The sequence below is a fragment of the Mauremys mutica genome, chromosome 6 (assembly GCF_020497125.1).
Source record: "Mauremys mutica isolate MM-2020 ecotype Southern chromosome 6, ASM2049712v1, whole genome shotgun sequence".
Classification (NCBI taxonomy): domain Eukaryota; kingdom Metazoa; phylum Chordata; order Testudines; family Geoemydidae; genus Mauremys; species Mauremys mutica.
Genome location: NC_059077.1, coordinates 72,160,455 through 72,175,695, shown reverse-complemented (window position 1 = coordinate 72,175,695; position 15,241 = coordinate 72,160,455). Strand labels below are relative to the sequence as shown.

The 15,241-nt window shown below is 43.0% G+C and overlaps 1 long non-coding RNA gene across 2 annotated transcripts in view; it reads right to left on the bottom strand.

Annotated features, from left to right (window-relative positions):
* Positions 1–14,792, bottom strand: part of LOC123373216 — a 34,712-nt gene extending 19,920 nt beyond the window's left edge. Inside the window, exons 1-3 of one of the 2 annotated variants that reach the window (XR_006580619.1) lie at positions 14,654–14,792; positions 14,433–14,573; positions 13,905–14,077 (exon numbers count right to left, since the gene is read on the bottom strand). This is a non-coding gene — a long non-coding RNA (uncharacterized LOC123373216). The remainder of the gene's footprint in view (positions 1–13,904; positions 14,078–14,432; positions 14,574–14,653) is intronic. The other variant, XR_006580620.1, reaches the window with a different exon arrangement.
* Positions 14,793–15,241: the final 449 nt, after the last annotated feature.

Here is a 15,241-nt window from a genome sequence, read left to right as displayed (position 1 = left end):
TGGTGTGTCTTGCATTTGCCAAGAAGAATGAACTTCTTTTAATTCTTGTAACTTCTTAAACTGACACTGTACAGAGCATCAAAAATTAATTATAGGGTGTCATAGGTTTGTTCCCCACTCTGAACTTTAGCGTCCAAAAGGTGGGGACCTGCATGTACCCTTCTAAGCTTAATTCCTAGCTTAGAACTGATAGCGCTGCCACCAACCAAAAATATAGTGTTTTGGTACACTTTCCATTCCCCCCAAACCTTCCCTGGGGAACCCAAGACCCAAACCCCTTGGGTCTTAACACAAGGGGAAATAAACCATCCCCCCACCTTTCCCCTCCCAGACTTTCCCTTCCTTGGTTACCCTGAGAGGCTACACTGATCCCAACTCCTTGGATCTTAAAAAAAAAACAAAGAGGAATTCATTACCCCCCCCCCAATTCCTGGTGAGTCCAGACCCAATTTCCTGGATGTTAAAACAAAGAAAAATCAATCAGGTTCTTAAAAAGAAAGCTTTTAATTAAAGAAAAAGAAAAAAAGTAAAATTTATCTCTGCAAAATCAGGATGGAAAAATGTTTACAGGGTATTCAGTTCATATAACCTAGAGGGACTCCCTCCCCCCTTCTAAGTTTCAAAGTTACAGCAAACAGAGGTAAAAAATCCTTCCAGCAAAAGAAACATTTACAGGTTGAGAAAACAAACATAAGACTACACGCTTTCCTGGCTGGGTACTTACAAAATTAAAACATGAGACTGATTCAGAAAGATTTGGAGAGTCTGGATGGACGTCTGGTCCCTCTCATGTCCCGAGAGCGAACAACCCCCAAACAAAGAACACAAACAAAGACTTCCCTCCAACAAGATTTGAAAGTATCTTGTCCCTTCATTGGTCCTCTGGTCAGATGTCAGCCAGGTTTACTGAGCTTCTTAACCCTTTACAGGTAAAAGAGACATTAACCCTTAACTATCTGTTTATGACATAGGGGTAAATACTATTTGGAATCAATGTTTTGAGAGAACATAGACATTAAAACTGAGAACTGAAAAACAACATAGCTGGAAAAAGAATTCAACTACATGCATACTTTTCCTCCATTGTACATACAAATTTCTCTTTCCCACAGATAGCTGTATTTTACTTTTATTTGGAGCTCGTTCACTATACTCTCATAACCAGTTCATAAACCATTAGCTGACTGAAAAACTAGGAGCCAGTGCCCTCTGTTAACACAAAGCAGTCATAACTTCAGCTAATAGCACCAGAGTAATTTTTGTATAGGGATTCATGAGGGGAGTACAGCCACCACCACCACACCTCCTACATCAGTCTTTTCTGAAGAGGTGGTGTGCCAGAGAGAAAGGTGCATGAGGGGATGTGTCTGTGTCCTGGTGATTATGCAGACCACTAATTTTCTGAACAATATTTTAAGCTTTTTTGCAGTGCTAATTTTCTTGCTTAGCTCCTTTTATTGAGGTTTTTCCTGCCACATTTATGCATTGCAAAACAGTTATAACTACAATGGAGAAGTATTCTTATCTCAGTTACAGATTTACACCTGTGGAGATTCATGGATGTCAATGGAGATAATCCTGATTCACACCAAAGTACTAAAATTAGCAGCCAAAACTTCAAATGCAAGAGAACTGGAAAACTGAATATTCCAAATGCATTCATTTGGCAGAAGTGTGTTGAAATACAAATTTCCTAACCCCAACTCCACAGATCTCAGGATAACTTAGCTGCTACAATTGGCCATGCCTCAAAACAAACAAACAACCCAAAAAAACACCCAACCCCAAAACAAAAACCATACAGGTCCCTAAATAAAACATTATTCATTAATACTGGCTGGCAGTGGATTGAGAGTAGTGGGAAATGTAATTGGTAGGATCTGTTCTTTTCTTTCCACAGCTCCTAGGCTTAATTTGCTCTCTTCCATGCCACATAGAGGAGTGCAGCATTTGGCCTTTGTTATTTATGATTAAATAAAATACTGTCTGAAGAGGGTGTGAGATCGGATTTTCCTTTAGCACATCCTTCTACTGAAACAGAATGTATATAGGAAAATTATGGCATCTCATCTCTGAACATGGAAAGAAGGTGCAAAATACTTCATAAGACCTTTAAATGTTTAGGCTATTTGGTCCTGATACCCAACAAACCAACTCTAGCATTAAGCCTAGGTATGATGTCATCTGATGTCTCAAAGGAATAAAGTCAATTTATTCCTATGTAGGCGAGCGGAAACGTATCAATTTAAATGCAGTTTCCTCATTAGTTTTCCATCGTGGTTGGCCTTCCCACAGCCTTTGTGCAAAAGGCTGGGGATCTGAATCAAGGGATTGCCCTTGATCTGCATGCAGGCAAGTGGAAATCTGCACTGTGACGTGCCCCTACCAATCACAGCTTATTGCTGAACCTTAATGGCATCATTCTTCAAGGAACACTGTTGCCATTGACTGCACAACCACTGTGGCCGCAGGGCCCCTCAGGAAGAGAGCATGACAACTGTACATTAATCAAACAAATGATTGAAGACTCAGTTTGCATTAACTTACTCCTTTTCCCCCTTGTGGATTGGAGGATGGAAGAACATGGGCCAGTGCATGCAGCCCGGCCATGGATTTGGGTTTCCAGAGAGGATCAAAGACAAAGGGGAACACGCTGCAGAGCTACCTCCTACCTGTGTTGTGCCTCTTCTAGCCCAGATATGCAATTTTCATCTCCCATTTGCTTACCAAAGCTCACAGTTGGAGATGCCATAAACTGATACCCAAACTATACATGTGATGTTTATAGTGATATTTATCAGATAAGAGGCACTATTATACTTATTCACTTTACATTGTTAGATTCAAAATGAAGCAACATGCCCAGTTAATATTCATTGAGATGGAAAGAAATCTGAAGCTGAATGAAGTATGTTGAGTGTTTTGCTGTTTGCATCCTTTACAAACCATAAGCAGCTATGGTGTTGGCTTTATTCCTAGTGCAGATACTGCAATCTGTTTGCAATAGATTCAAGTTTTGGTGAATAAGCCCCTCAAGGCCAATACAAAAAAGTAAAGTACCCAGCTTTATTCGTCAATTACATATATATTTACAGTATGAGCCTGCTGTGAAAATGGCTGTTCAGTGTATTCAGCTGTCTGGTTTAGAGATGTCTTTTCATAAAGTACAGTAGTAAAATAATGGTTACTTGAAGTTGAGAGTAAAAAAAACAAACATAAAAGCTATAGTAGATGTTCGTTGGAGGCAAAATCTGTCAGTTGCACTGGTGTAAACCTGAGTAATGCCACCATCAACTTCAGCATCATTCCTGTGGGTTTATACCATCATAGCACACCATATTGACCAAAAACGGACATTCAAAGAGTGCATCAAGCAGCTGGAAAAGAAAGTGAACCCCAGGAATTGTACACGACAGGAAATGGCCAAAACAAAATGGACATCTGACCCCAAAACATGTCAAGTAAGTCTCATTCTCAGAAAATTGTCCCCCAGTATGGTCTCACTTAAGCTATGGTCATGAAAGTGATACTGACCTCAATCAATCCTGCAGGATCATCACAGGGACTTTGAAACTGACCCCCACATTGTCACTATGCTGCCTCCTGGGAATTGCACCACCATCATTGAGGCAGGAAGCCTCCAGTAAAAAGGAGAGAAAAAAAATAGGTGCTTGATCCAAAATTTCCACAGTGTGGACACATCTCACCACCCAAGAAGTGGAATTCCAGAAAAAGCTTTGCATCTGAAAATCCTTTACCCCAAAATACCACGGTGGAAGGCTACAGAGTAACAAAAATGTAGGAACGCCAATGATCTTGGAGAACCTATTTCCTTCAGAATAAATCATCCTTGGCACTGGCCCCTGGACGAAAACAATGATATACTCTAAATCAAGCAAGAGCTGGGATAGCAAAGACTGGTGACAATACGACCAAGTGGAAGCCGAGGAATGACCCCAAATGTGTATGTGGAGGCCCGGCCTACACAAACACTTGAACACTGTCTGGTGTAGTGTTACCCTGTCACTATTCTGTACTCCCAAGGAACTATTTGCAATAAGTGACAACACCAGGTCTTCGGCGAAAGGGAAAGGCTAGTCCCTCCTTTAGGGCCCAAGGTAGCTGCTGCTTGCAGACCCAGGAGTGCTGCTGTACCCTTATTTAGGAGCACCTCTCCTATCTGCCCCCTTCTGAGATGTCTGGCTCTCTTTCAAGCTTCCCCTCCAGCTGTGGCTGGCTCTGCAGGTGTGGCAGGGCAGAGCCCCCTGGGCCCAGAACTGTTTCTTACTCCCTTCAGCCACAGTGTCGGATATATATACATACATACATACATACATACATACACACACACACACACACACCCCAGCACAGAGAGAAAGGATAGGTCATGATTAAGCCCATATTTGAAAGCGTGATATTCAAAATATCATTATGAAACAAACACTAAAAGTATAAATTGTTTGCATATCTACTTTCATTTGTTCAATACTTTTTGCACTTATACCTCCTGGGTAGCAAAATTCATAACTGTATATGTGAAACATTTCTGTAGTATGTGAAATCAAAACTATAGTATCTTCACAAGTTACACCAATGCTGATCTGATCCTGCAGTCCTCGATGAAACAAAACTCTCATTGACATCAGTGGGACTGCAAGATCTGGTCCATATTGATTATACTTGATATAATAAACCAATGGGATTATATAATATGACTGGCAGTTGTCATGTCAATTCCAGTCTTCAGATTCCCCTAGTTTGATAAATACTGTATAGTCATACCCCAAGGACAACAGTTCTTATATTGGTAGATTAACTGAATGAATGGCATGCCTTTTATTTTACTAAATGTGAGACTTGCATAAAAGTACCTCTTATGTCCATAAAAAGACAACAGAAATGTTCCTTTTCTTTCTAGCATCATAAGAATGGCCATACTGGATCAACATCCATCAAGTCTACTACCCTGTCTTCTGATAGTGGTCAGTGTGAGATGCTTCAGAGGGAATGAACAGGGCAGGGTAATTTTAAGTGATCCACCCCCATCATCCAGTCCCAGCTTCTGGCAGTTGGAGGTTTAGGGGCAGATGGAATTGCATCTTGGACCATCTTTTCTAGTAGCCATTGATGGACCTATCCTCCATGAACTTAATTCTTTTTTTTTTAAATCCAGTTATACTTTTGGTCTTCATAACATTCCATGGCAACAAGTTCCACAGGGTGTGCATTGTGTGAAGATGTACTTACTTACGTTTGTTTTAAACCTGCTGCCTATTAATTTCAATCAGGTGATCCCTGGTTCTTGTGTTACATGAAGGGGTAAACACCACTTACTTACTCGTTTTCCCAACACTATTCATGATTTTATAGTCCTCTATCACATCCCCCAGTCATCTCTTTTCTAAGCTGAGCAGTCCCAGTATTTTTAATCTCTCCTCATATTCAAGTTGTTTCATACCCCTAATCATTTTCAATGCCCTTCTCTGCACCTTTTCCAAGTCTAATATGTATCTTTTTTGAGGCGGAGTGACCAGAACTACATGCAGTATTTAAGGTATGGATGTATCATGGATTTATATAGCACAGTGCTGCCCAAACTTTTCCTGCCCTCCATCCCCGCCCTACCAGTAATGGAATCTCTCCACATGCCATCTCCATTACTGCACAGTTGGCTCAGCAGAGGAGCTAGGGCTGCAGGTGGAGCTGGGGGCAGAACTGGGGATGGAGTTGGAGAGGGAACAAGGGCATAACTGACTTGGGGGTTGAGCAGGGGACAGAGCGGAGCTGGGCTAGGGCTAGGAGCATGGCCAGGGGCCCAGGATCAGAGCAGCAGCTGAGGGCAGAACAGAGCTGGGGAATTCTCCCTCCCCACCCCCTGTGGGCACTTGCCTGGGCCTTGCCACACACACGTTCCTCTTCACCCCCCATGGGGACACGCCCCGCAGTTTGGGGAATCACTGATACAGGAACAATGATATTTTCTGTTTTATTATCTATCCCTTTTCCATTGGTTCCCAACAGTCTCTTCGCCTTTTTGATTGCCACTGCATACTGAGAAGTTTTCAGAGAACTATCCATGATGACACCAAGATCTCTGAGTGGTAACTAGCTGAGTGGTAACAGCTAATTCAGACTCCATCATTTTGTATGCATAGTTGGGATTATGTTTTCCAATGTTCATTACTTTATATTTATCAACACTGAATTTCATCTGCCATGATGCAGAGACTGAGAAATGCAAAATTAAGCTCAAATACATCAGGGAGGGTTAGGTTTGTTAGAGTTGTATATTTTGAATTTAGTTTCCATTTGTTGTCCTACAAACCAAAATAAACATTTGTAAACTGCCTATCTCTGGGCTAACCTCACTGAAATAGAAATAGAATAAATAGGACTGGAAGGGACCTAGTCCCGTCCCCTACACTCATGGAAGGATTAAGCATTATCTAGACCTTCCCTGACAGATGATGGTTCCACAGATTAATCTCTGGTGAATTTGTCATCATGCTTCTGATGCAACAGAAAGAAAGCCTTTTGCTTTGTTGGTTGCTTACTGCTCTCCTCCTGTTGAAAAGTGAGTTCTTCTGCTCTCCTAAGATGCATTAAAATGAGACAACCATGCAGAAAGAGAAGAGAAGAACACAAAAAATACTATTAAAATATAATTCAAAATAATTTTAATAACTGTTGTACTAACATCATGACCAAGATCAGAGAATAATACTATAAATTGGAACAAAAACATTACCAAGAGTCTTTTCTGAGAACTCAGTAGGGGGTTCTGATAGATAATCAGTTCTCCATTGTGTTTTACTGCAATAGTCTAAAAGGAAAAGGCGAGGTGAAGAAATCTGCTAGTTTAAATCTAAATGACAAATTGAAGTACACTGATCTTGTAATACACACACATGCTTGACAGGCAGTATTTACAACACAAAGCTGAAAGAATCTACTTTCCACATCCAGTGCTCCATATTGCTTCTTAATACAGAAGAATGCATTCTTTCATGTCTTGCAAAATCAGCTATTAGCCTTTAGGTTGGAGGAGCCTGGTGGCATTATGCTATTATCCAGGGCCGCCCAGAGGATTCAGGGGGCCTGGGGCCAAGCAGGAGAGCAGACATAAAAAAAGGCACCACCCGCTGCAGCACTTGTACTCACCGGGCGGCGCTCCGAGTCTGCGGCGGTGGCTGGTCCTTCACTTGCTCTGTGTCTTCGGCAGCACTGAAGGACTCGCCGCCGAAATGCTGCTGAAGACCCAGAGAGCATGAATGTCCCACTGCTGCCCAAGTGCTGCCGAAGACCCAGACCACTGCTGGGTAAGGAAAGGGATTCTCGGCCAGGGCTCACGGGGCCCGGGGCAAATTGCCCCACTTGCCCCCCGCCCCTCTGGGTGGCCCTGCTATTATCTTTGCAGCTTATTCTATTCTCAAAACCCTAACATACTCATGAATATCTGAAGTCAGTGCTGTGGAAGAGACATGTAAAATCACATATCTTTTCCCTGACAAAAGCCATGGCTACTAGAGGGCTTTGGGGATAGTGTATATTCGAGTGCCCATAAGTTCTTGTTAGAAAATTGTGTGGAAAAATACCCTTACGCTTAAAAACATTTAATGACATGTTGGGTCCAATTGGACACTCACACCAGTGTAAATCAGGAGTAGAAAAATTAAGCTAGTGTGAGAGGAGAATCAGGCCCAAGACTTTTGCATCCTGACTTGGTTATGGTTATGATAAATATTTTTGTTTTTTAAGTGGAACAACAAAATGATCCAAAGCTCAGATTCAGACCCATTTCTCTGCCAGTGTATGAACCACTGGTACAAGGAGTTTTACTGAAAGTCAGGGCTGCCCAGAGGGGGGGTGGCAAGAGGGGAAATTTGCCCCACGCCCCGCAGGGGCCCCCCCATGAGAGTTTTTGGGGCCCCTAGAGCGGGGTCCTTCACTTGCTCCAGGGGCCCTGGAAAACTCTCACGGGGCCCAGGCCCCCGAAGCTTCTTCCACTCCCGGTCATCGCTGGTGGGGGGCCCTTCTGCTCTGGGGCGGAAGGACCCCCCGCCGGCAAATTACCGCCGAAGTGCAGCCGGGTCTTTGGTGGTAATTTGGCGACGGGGGGGGTCCTTCCGTTCTGGGACCTGCCGCCGAAGTGCCCCGAAGACCCACGGCGGGGGCCCCCTGCCACCGAATTACCGCTGAAGCGGGACCCGCCGCCGAAGTGCAGCTGAGTCTTCGGCGGTAATTTGGCTGCAGGTCCGGAATGGAAGGGCCCCCCACTGCTGAATTACCGCCGAAGCAGGGGTCCCCCGCTGCCGAAGTCTCCTGGCCCCCAGATTCCTCTGGGCGGCCCTGCTGAAAGTACTGTAAGATTAAGATGTAAATTAGCTTTGTAAAATTTTGTGAGTGGTTTAAAAGCATCTGAACTGCTTCTTGCCTGAATTTTTTTTCTCTGTCTCTGTCATAGGTTTCACCCCCACTCTGAACCTTAGAGTATAGATGTGGGGACCTGCATGAGAAGCCCTAAGCTTAATTATCAGCTTAGATCAATATGCTGCCACCATCCAAATAAATGAGTCATTTGGAAAACTCTGTCTTCCCCCACCCCCAAAACCTTTCCCTCCCTGGGTAGCCTTGAGAGACTCCTCCACCAATTCCCTGGTGAACTCTGATCCAAACTCCTTGGATCTTAACACAAGGAAGAATTACTCCTCCCCCCCCCTTTTCCCCCCCACCAATTCCTGGTGAGTCCAGATCCAATCCCCTTGGATCTAAAAAACAGGGGGGGGGGAATCAATCAGGTTCTTAAAAAAGAAAGCTTTTAATTAAAGAAAAGAAAGGTAAAAGAAAAAAAAACCTCTGGGAGATAGCATACAAGCTGATCTCACAGACAACAGATTCAAAACACAAGATGTTCCCCTGGGCAAAAACGTTAGTTCACTCAAGAATACCCAATTTGATTATTCCCCCTAATGCCAAGAAAAGTTACAAAAAGAAAATAAACATAAACCTATTTATTTACTTCCTTAATACTCACTACTCTGATAAGAGGCTGATTCCTTGATCTTTTTCACTCTGGCCAAAACTGAAACTGACTCTAAACAAAGGAAACTTCCCTCCTTCCTTTTGAAACATCTTGTTCCCCCATTGGTTCCTCTGGTCAGGTGTCAGCTAGGCTAGGTGAACTTCTTAACCCTTTACAGGTAGAAGAGGCATTAACCCTTAACTATCTGTTTCTGACAGCCTCATAAAAGTTGTTTTCATATTTATAACATAAATTTGAAATTTCCTGTCACAAGTAGTCAAAGTTAGACTGGTGGGTCCCATGGAGAAACAGTGAGAAATTATCAGGTATTAAAACACATGACCTTCAATTGCCAGTAACTGGACAAACAGCTTGCATGCCGGACGCCAAAGAGTTTGCTTACTTATTGCCAGACACATATGCGACATTTTAGTGTGGGGGATAACAGCTTTTCCTCTTGTGGCCAAATTCAAGAGAAGATAGTTCAAGACATGCAGGAAAGGGTAATAATGAGCTTTAAGTAGAAGCTAAATAATGAGTTCCTACCCTCATGATCTCTGATCATCCTTGCACTTTAAGATCCCTTGATGCAAGGTGTCGTGTTATTTTTCCATAATGCCTGTGGAGTGATCTTGTATTATTACTCCAACCACAGCAAGAAAGTGGGATCTAGAATATTCAGTTTTCCCTAGGGTTTCCAGACACCACAATCTGGAGGTTTTTTGGTCCATATTTAGAAAAAGCAACAAGTTCCCCAAATCATTATTTATTATCTTTCAATGCATTTTTAATAAGTGTTTGTGCTAGGCAGCATTCTACAGTGGTTCAATATTTTCCATTAACAAAAGTTAATTCTATCTGGTTTGTACCTCAGTAATGTGTGCTAATTGACAATGCAGAGTCATGGATCAGCAGAAAGAATTGTAAATTAATTTAAAAAATCCATCATGGGAATATTCACTTAATGATATTAAAATTCATTTTCAGCTATGTTCAATGTTATCTCCATAATTACAAAGTAATATTTTTGGAAAGTAAGTTGCTTTTTAACATTATGGTCTGTTAAGTTGATAATGCACTGTGAATCTGGATGGTAAGTGGCTTATTTAATGGTGCAGTGAACTGATTATTTTTGAAAGCTTAAGGTTGACCTAAAATTAATCACATTGGAATAACTGCTATATTACAAATCCATCATTACTAATTAAAATAATGTATTTTCTTTACTTGAGCATTTGCTATTATTGGCAGGAATTTTGTTCATTTCATTTTTGGATGGTTGAAATTTATTTTCACTAAATCCCCTTGAGGCGGATTAAAAAAATATTCTGTGGATTTTTTTTTTCAAATCCCTGTTTTGTGTGTCCTCCACCTTCATTAATTTTCCTTCATAATAAGATAAAACAGAGCTGAAATACCCTGCATGTTCTCTAGCTAGCCACTTCTTAAGACAAGGATGTACTAGACATTATCTCAGGCCTCCATCTTTCAACAAGATGGGCAAACATCAGCTGGCTTTTACTTCCACCTGGAATCCTGTTTTCTTGGTGCATCCCTCCACAGGCCCTGGGCATTAACTTGCCCATGAGAGAATTCTGGTAGAGTTTAGACTTGACTGGGAGTTGATGTTTAAATAATGTTTACTGGGGAAATGAAGTTCTTGTTTCTGAAATGACATTAGCAAACAATCATCAATTTGCACTAGGGTGACCAGATGTCCCAATTTTATAGGGATGGTCCTGATAGTCGGGGTTTTTTTTTTTTTTTTAATATAGGCGCCTATTATCCCCCACCCCCATCCCGATTTTTCACACTCTCTCTCTCAGGGGTGGGCAAACTTTTTGGCCTGAGGGCCACATCGGGTTTCCGAAATTGTATGGAGGGCCAGTTAGGGGCCCCTCCAAACAGCCAGGCATGTCCCGGCCCCCACCCCCTGGCCCCCGCCTCCTATCCAACCCCCTCTGCTTCTCACCCCCTGACGGCGCCCCCTAGAACCCCTGCCCCATCCACCCACCCCCTGCTCCCTGTCCCCTAACCATCCCCAGAACCCCTGCCCAACTGCCCCACCACCACCCCATCCAACCCCCCCTCCTTCCTGACTGCCCCCCCCGGGACCCCTGCCCTCATTCAACCCCCATTCCCCGCCCTCTGACCACCCCACACCCTATCCACAACTCTGCCCACCACACCAAACTCCCCTGCCCTCTATCCAACCCCCTTGCCCCCTCCACTCCCTGCCTGCTTACCATACTGCCTGGAGCACCAGTGGCTGGTGGCGCTACAGCTGTGCCACCCAGAGCACCAGAACAGGCGGCTGGCTCCAACTGGGCAGCACAACCATGCCACCACACAGCACAGAGCATGGGGTCAGGCTGTGGCTCTGCAGCTGTGCAGCCCAGCAGGCGTGTGCAGCCCCACCACCCAGAGCATTGCACCAGCAGCGCGGCTTGCTGAGGCTGCGGGGAAGGGGCTAGGGGCTAGCCTTCTGGGCCAGGAGCTCAGGGGCCAGACAGGAGGGTCCCGCAGGCCGGATGTGCCCCATGGGCCGTAGTTTGCCCACCTCTGCTCTATTTAGTCACCCTAATTTGCACCTCAATATGGAACAGTATTTTCACTTTATGTGTTGTTCTTATTTATATTACAGTAATAATCAGACTTTGTGAGGCACTTTGCAAACACAGGAAGACACAGATGCTGCTCTGGAGGGTGCATAATCTAAAGAAATGAAAGATATATGTAAGGAGAGGGAAAGGACACAATTTACAATGAAAAGGTTGCACTATAGCTTTCCAAAAGCCCAGCATGTGGAACAGCAAGTTGTTGCACTGCTCCAGGAGCACTTCAGTAAGTGGGATGTGATTCAGCATCAGAGTGTAAAACAAATGTCTTAATATGTGCATTTCCAATTGTGGTACAGGTTGAACCTCGCTAGTCCGGCACTCTCAGGATCTGACTGGTGCCAAACCAGAGAATTTGCCGAACCACAGGAGGTCAATGCAGAGTGCCAGCAGGTCTCCATAGGTGCAGGAAGTAGGGGCTCAGGGGGTGCTGCAGCACCCCCAGGCTTTGCTGCAGCACCCCCAGGCTTTGCTCCCAGCATGGCCCCTCGCTCAGGGTCCCAGCCGCCAGCCCCAAGTCCTCCCGCTCCCTCCTGGAGCTTGAACCCATGAATTAGCTATTCGCAGTGCTCTGGAAGTGCTGGGAGGGAGGAGGAGGAGGTGGTAAGTGCAGGGCTGCCAGCATGTGAGAGGTGGGGGGAGGGTAAAGAGGGGGAGCTTGGCACCAGTGGATGCTCTGCACCCACTCATTTTTCCCCGTGGGTGCTCCAATCAAGGGCATATAGCATATGTGCAGCTGTTTCACAACAGCTACTACAGACAAGCCCCCACATCTTACCCCAGCTGTTCTCATATTCCCAAACCTTCAATTGACTGTGTCTCATTTCTGCTCTGTGCTGCAGAGGTGTGTGAAACCATCATGATGTACCCTCACATGTAATTGATCTACAGAGGTTTCACTGCTTTGGGGGCATTTAGCAATCATGAAAGAGTTTCAGGATTAAGCCTTAAGAAGAACTTTGATTCCTAGTATTTTTCTTTTCTGTTTGTAAATGCTATTAATCCACACATGCCACTTAATATTTTACTACTTACACAGGGTATTGCTGGAGAGATGAAATAAATTCTCAGCTGGAGGCATTAGCCAATGAATCAGTACCCTCAGACTATAAAGATTCTTTTCCCTGTATCACAATAGAGCAAACTTTGCCAACTATCACTTTTCAGGCATGAAAATCTACACTGTAATTCCTAGTTGGGTGCACTGCCTCCCTTCCTTACAGCTATTCCCCCATGTAAAAAAAAAAAAAATTATATGAGAGAAAGAGAGAGAGCACGAGCACGCGCGCATTACACTATGATAGCATGTTATGTTGGTTATCAAAAAGCTAACGACTTTCCAGTTTTGTAACAGATATTAGTAATTAGCAATTTTGTGACCCTTGTCTGAATTAAACTATAGATGTAAGAATAGAGTTAATAAACATTCAAAAAACCCAAAATAAAATATAGGAAAGACTAAGAACAAAGAAAACACAAACAAAACTGTAGTTTATTCTCTAAAGTTGTTATTTTACCATTTCTAAGGAACAGATCTGGTATCATGCACAAAGAACAAATAAGTGTGCTTTGCATGGCAGACCTTTATGTAATTCACAGGAGATTTTACACCCCAGATGGAAATAAGCTAGGAGAGGAGCCAAGGTATCTATTTTACCTGGATAGCATTGCCCAATACCTAGTACAGAAGGGCTGCCATTCCCTGCCTCTTACTGCACACAAGTGCTACATCCCTTTTACTTAAGCACACCCTTTCCCAGAACTCCAACCTTCTAGGAACTCTGGGTTACAGTTTACCTCTCCAGGGGCATGAGATAGCTGAAGCACATAACACAGAGACTTTGCAAAAGTTTCTAAAACCAATCATTCTTTACTTTAAACTCCACAAGAAATATAGAGCTCTAGACAAATTAATAACACTTATATGCCATTCCCTGCACCAGTTTCTTTACCACTCTGGCATATTCTCCAGAGTTTGGGTCAGTTTTCTTTCAGGATTCCAAGCCCCTTCTCCACACACCTTTTTTCGTGGCTTCTCCTTTAGAAAATGGAGTCTTCCCTCTCCCCTCCAGCCAGCTTCCTCTGCTAGTTCCACATGACCCCCCTCAGCTATAAACACACCCCCTTCTGTTCCTCTCTCTCAAAAATGGTCAGTGAGAGATTTTTCTTTTATAACCTCCAGACCTCTTGGCCAGGTGACTCCTGATCCACCTTGTCAGATTTTAAAAGTCCCACACCAGGTGATCCATTGCTTAGTTACTAACCTATCTGGGTGGACTGGTTGTCTTAGTTTGGCCACCTTCTTTATCCAAGGGTGTTTCCATTTGACTAGAAGACTATCAAGGTTTAATGAGCTTCCATTTTTCCTTGTGTCACAGCCTCTTGGAATTTCATCCCAAAATGAAGGTCAAAAGACAGTCAAGAAGATACAGACCACCTGCACATTCAAAATGGGGTTTGATGTTTGACAAAGATACATTCAGAGAGTTCAAAATCTCAAACTGGAATTAATAAACTATACAGATTCCACAAGTCATCACAACTACTAAACCTGTATTTAAGCATCTTAATAAGTGGCCTGAATTTCAAGGGAGCTGAATAGAACTGGGTGAATAATTGATTTTTCAGTTCAGCCAGCAAACTGAAAAATCAGTTTGGTTTGAAAACTGTCAGCAAATCAGAAAAGTCCTTTTCAGGTTGTATGAAATCTTTATTCCAGTCAGCTTCAGCAAGCTGACACATATGTATGTGTATCTCTTGTCAACCTTTACACCAGTAGTAAGGACACTTACCTAGCACGTGGAAGAGACAGCTTTAAAGCCACACACTGGAGCAGGGATTTGAATTCAGCTCCTCTTCTCTGCCCCAAGTAAGAAATCTAACCACTAGGCTGTAGGTTATTCTGAAGTGGGTTGGGCTGGTCTCAATTTCTCCTGTTGGAGATATTCCACTTTGTATCAACACTTAAATATTCATTGAGAATGACTCGGAGCCTGGTGATTAAGGTACTTACCTGGTAGGCAGGAAATGTGGATTCAATTCCTTCCTCTGACTCAGGCAGAGAGAAGATCTGAAGACACACACTTTGCTGAAGCTGGCCCTGAAAACATTTTTCCCAGGTGAAACTAATTGGGTCAAATTTGCAAATAGTTTTAGGTCAAATGAAATTGCATTTTCCAGTAAATAAATTATTCATCAGAAAAATTTCACCCAGTAGTTCACATACAGCTTATTGGTGCACTGCTGGGAATTCAACTCATTTCAGGTCACTTATTTAGGCTCCTGAAGGGGCTCACACTTTTTTTGTTTTAAAAAAAATTCTTGGCTATAGAGTCCAATTACTTGGACTTTATGAAGGTAGAGTAGGTTTTTTCAATGTCCATATTTTAAATAGCCAAGTTTGTATCTAGTAAGAACTGAGTTAAAAATTTTAATTGTTTCATTTTTGCTTCTCTTTTTCTGTAAGATTCAGGATTTTATTCTACTGATTTGCCTTAACAACAGTTCTTTCTCCCATTTTTCTTTTAATACCTGCGTTGATTCAATTCAATTATCCCTTGCAAAATAATATGTATTAGAGATCAAATAAGAAATCCCATTC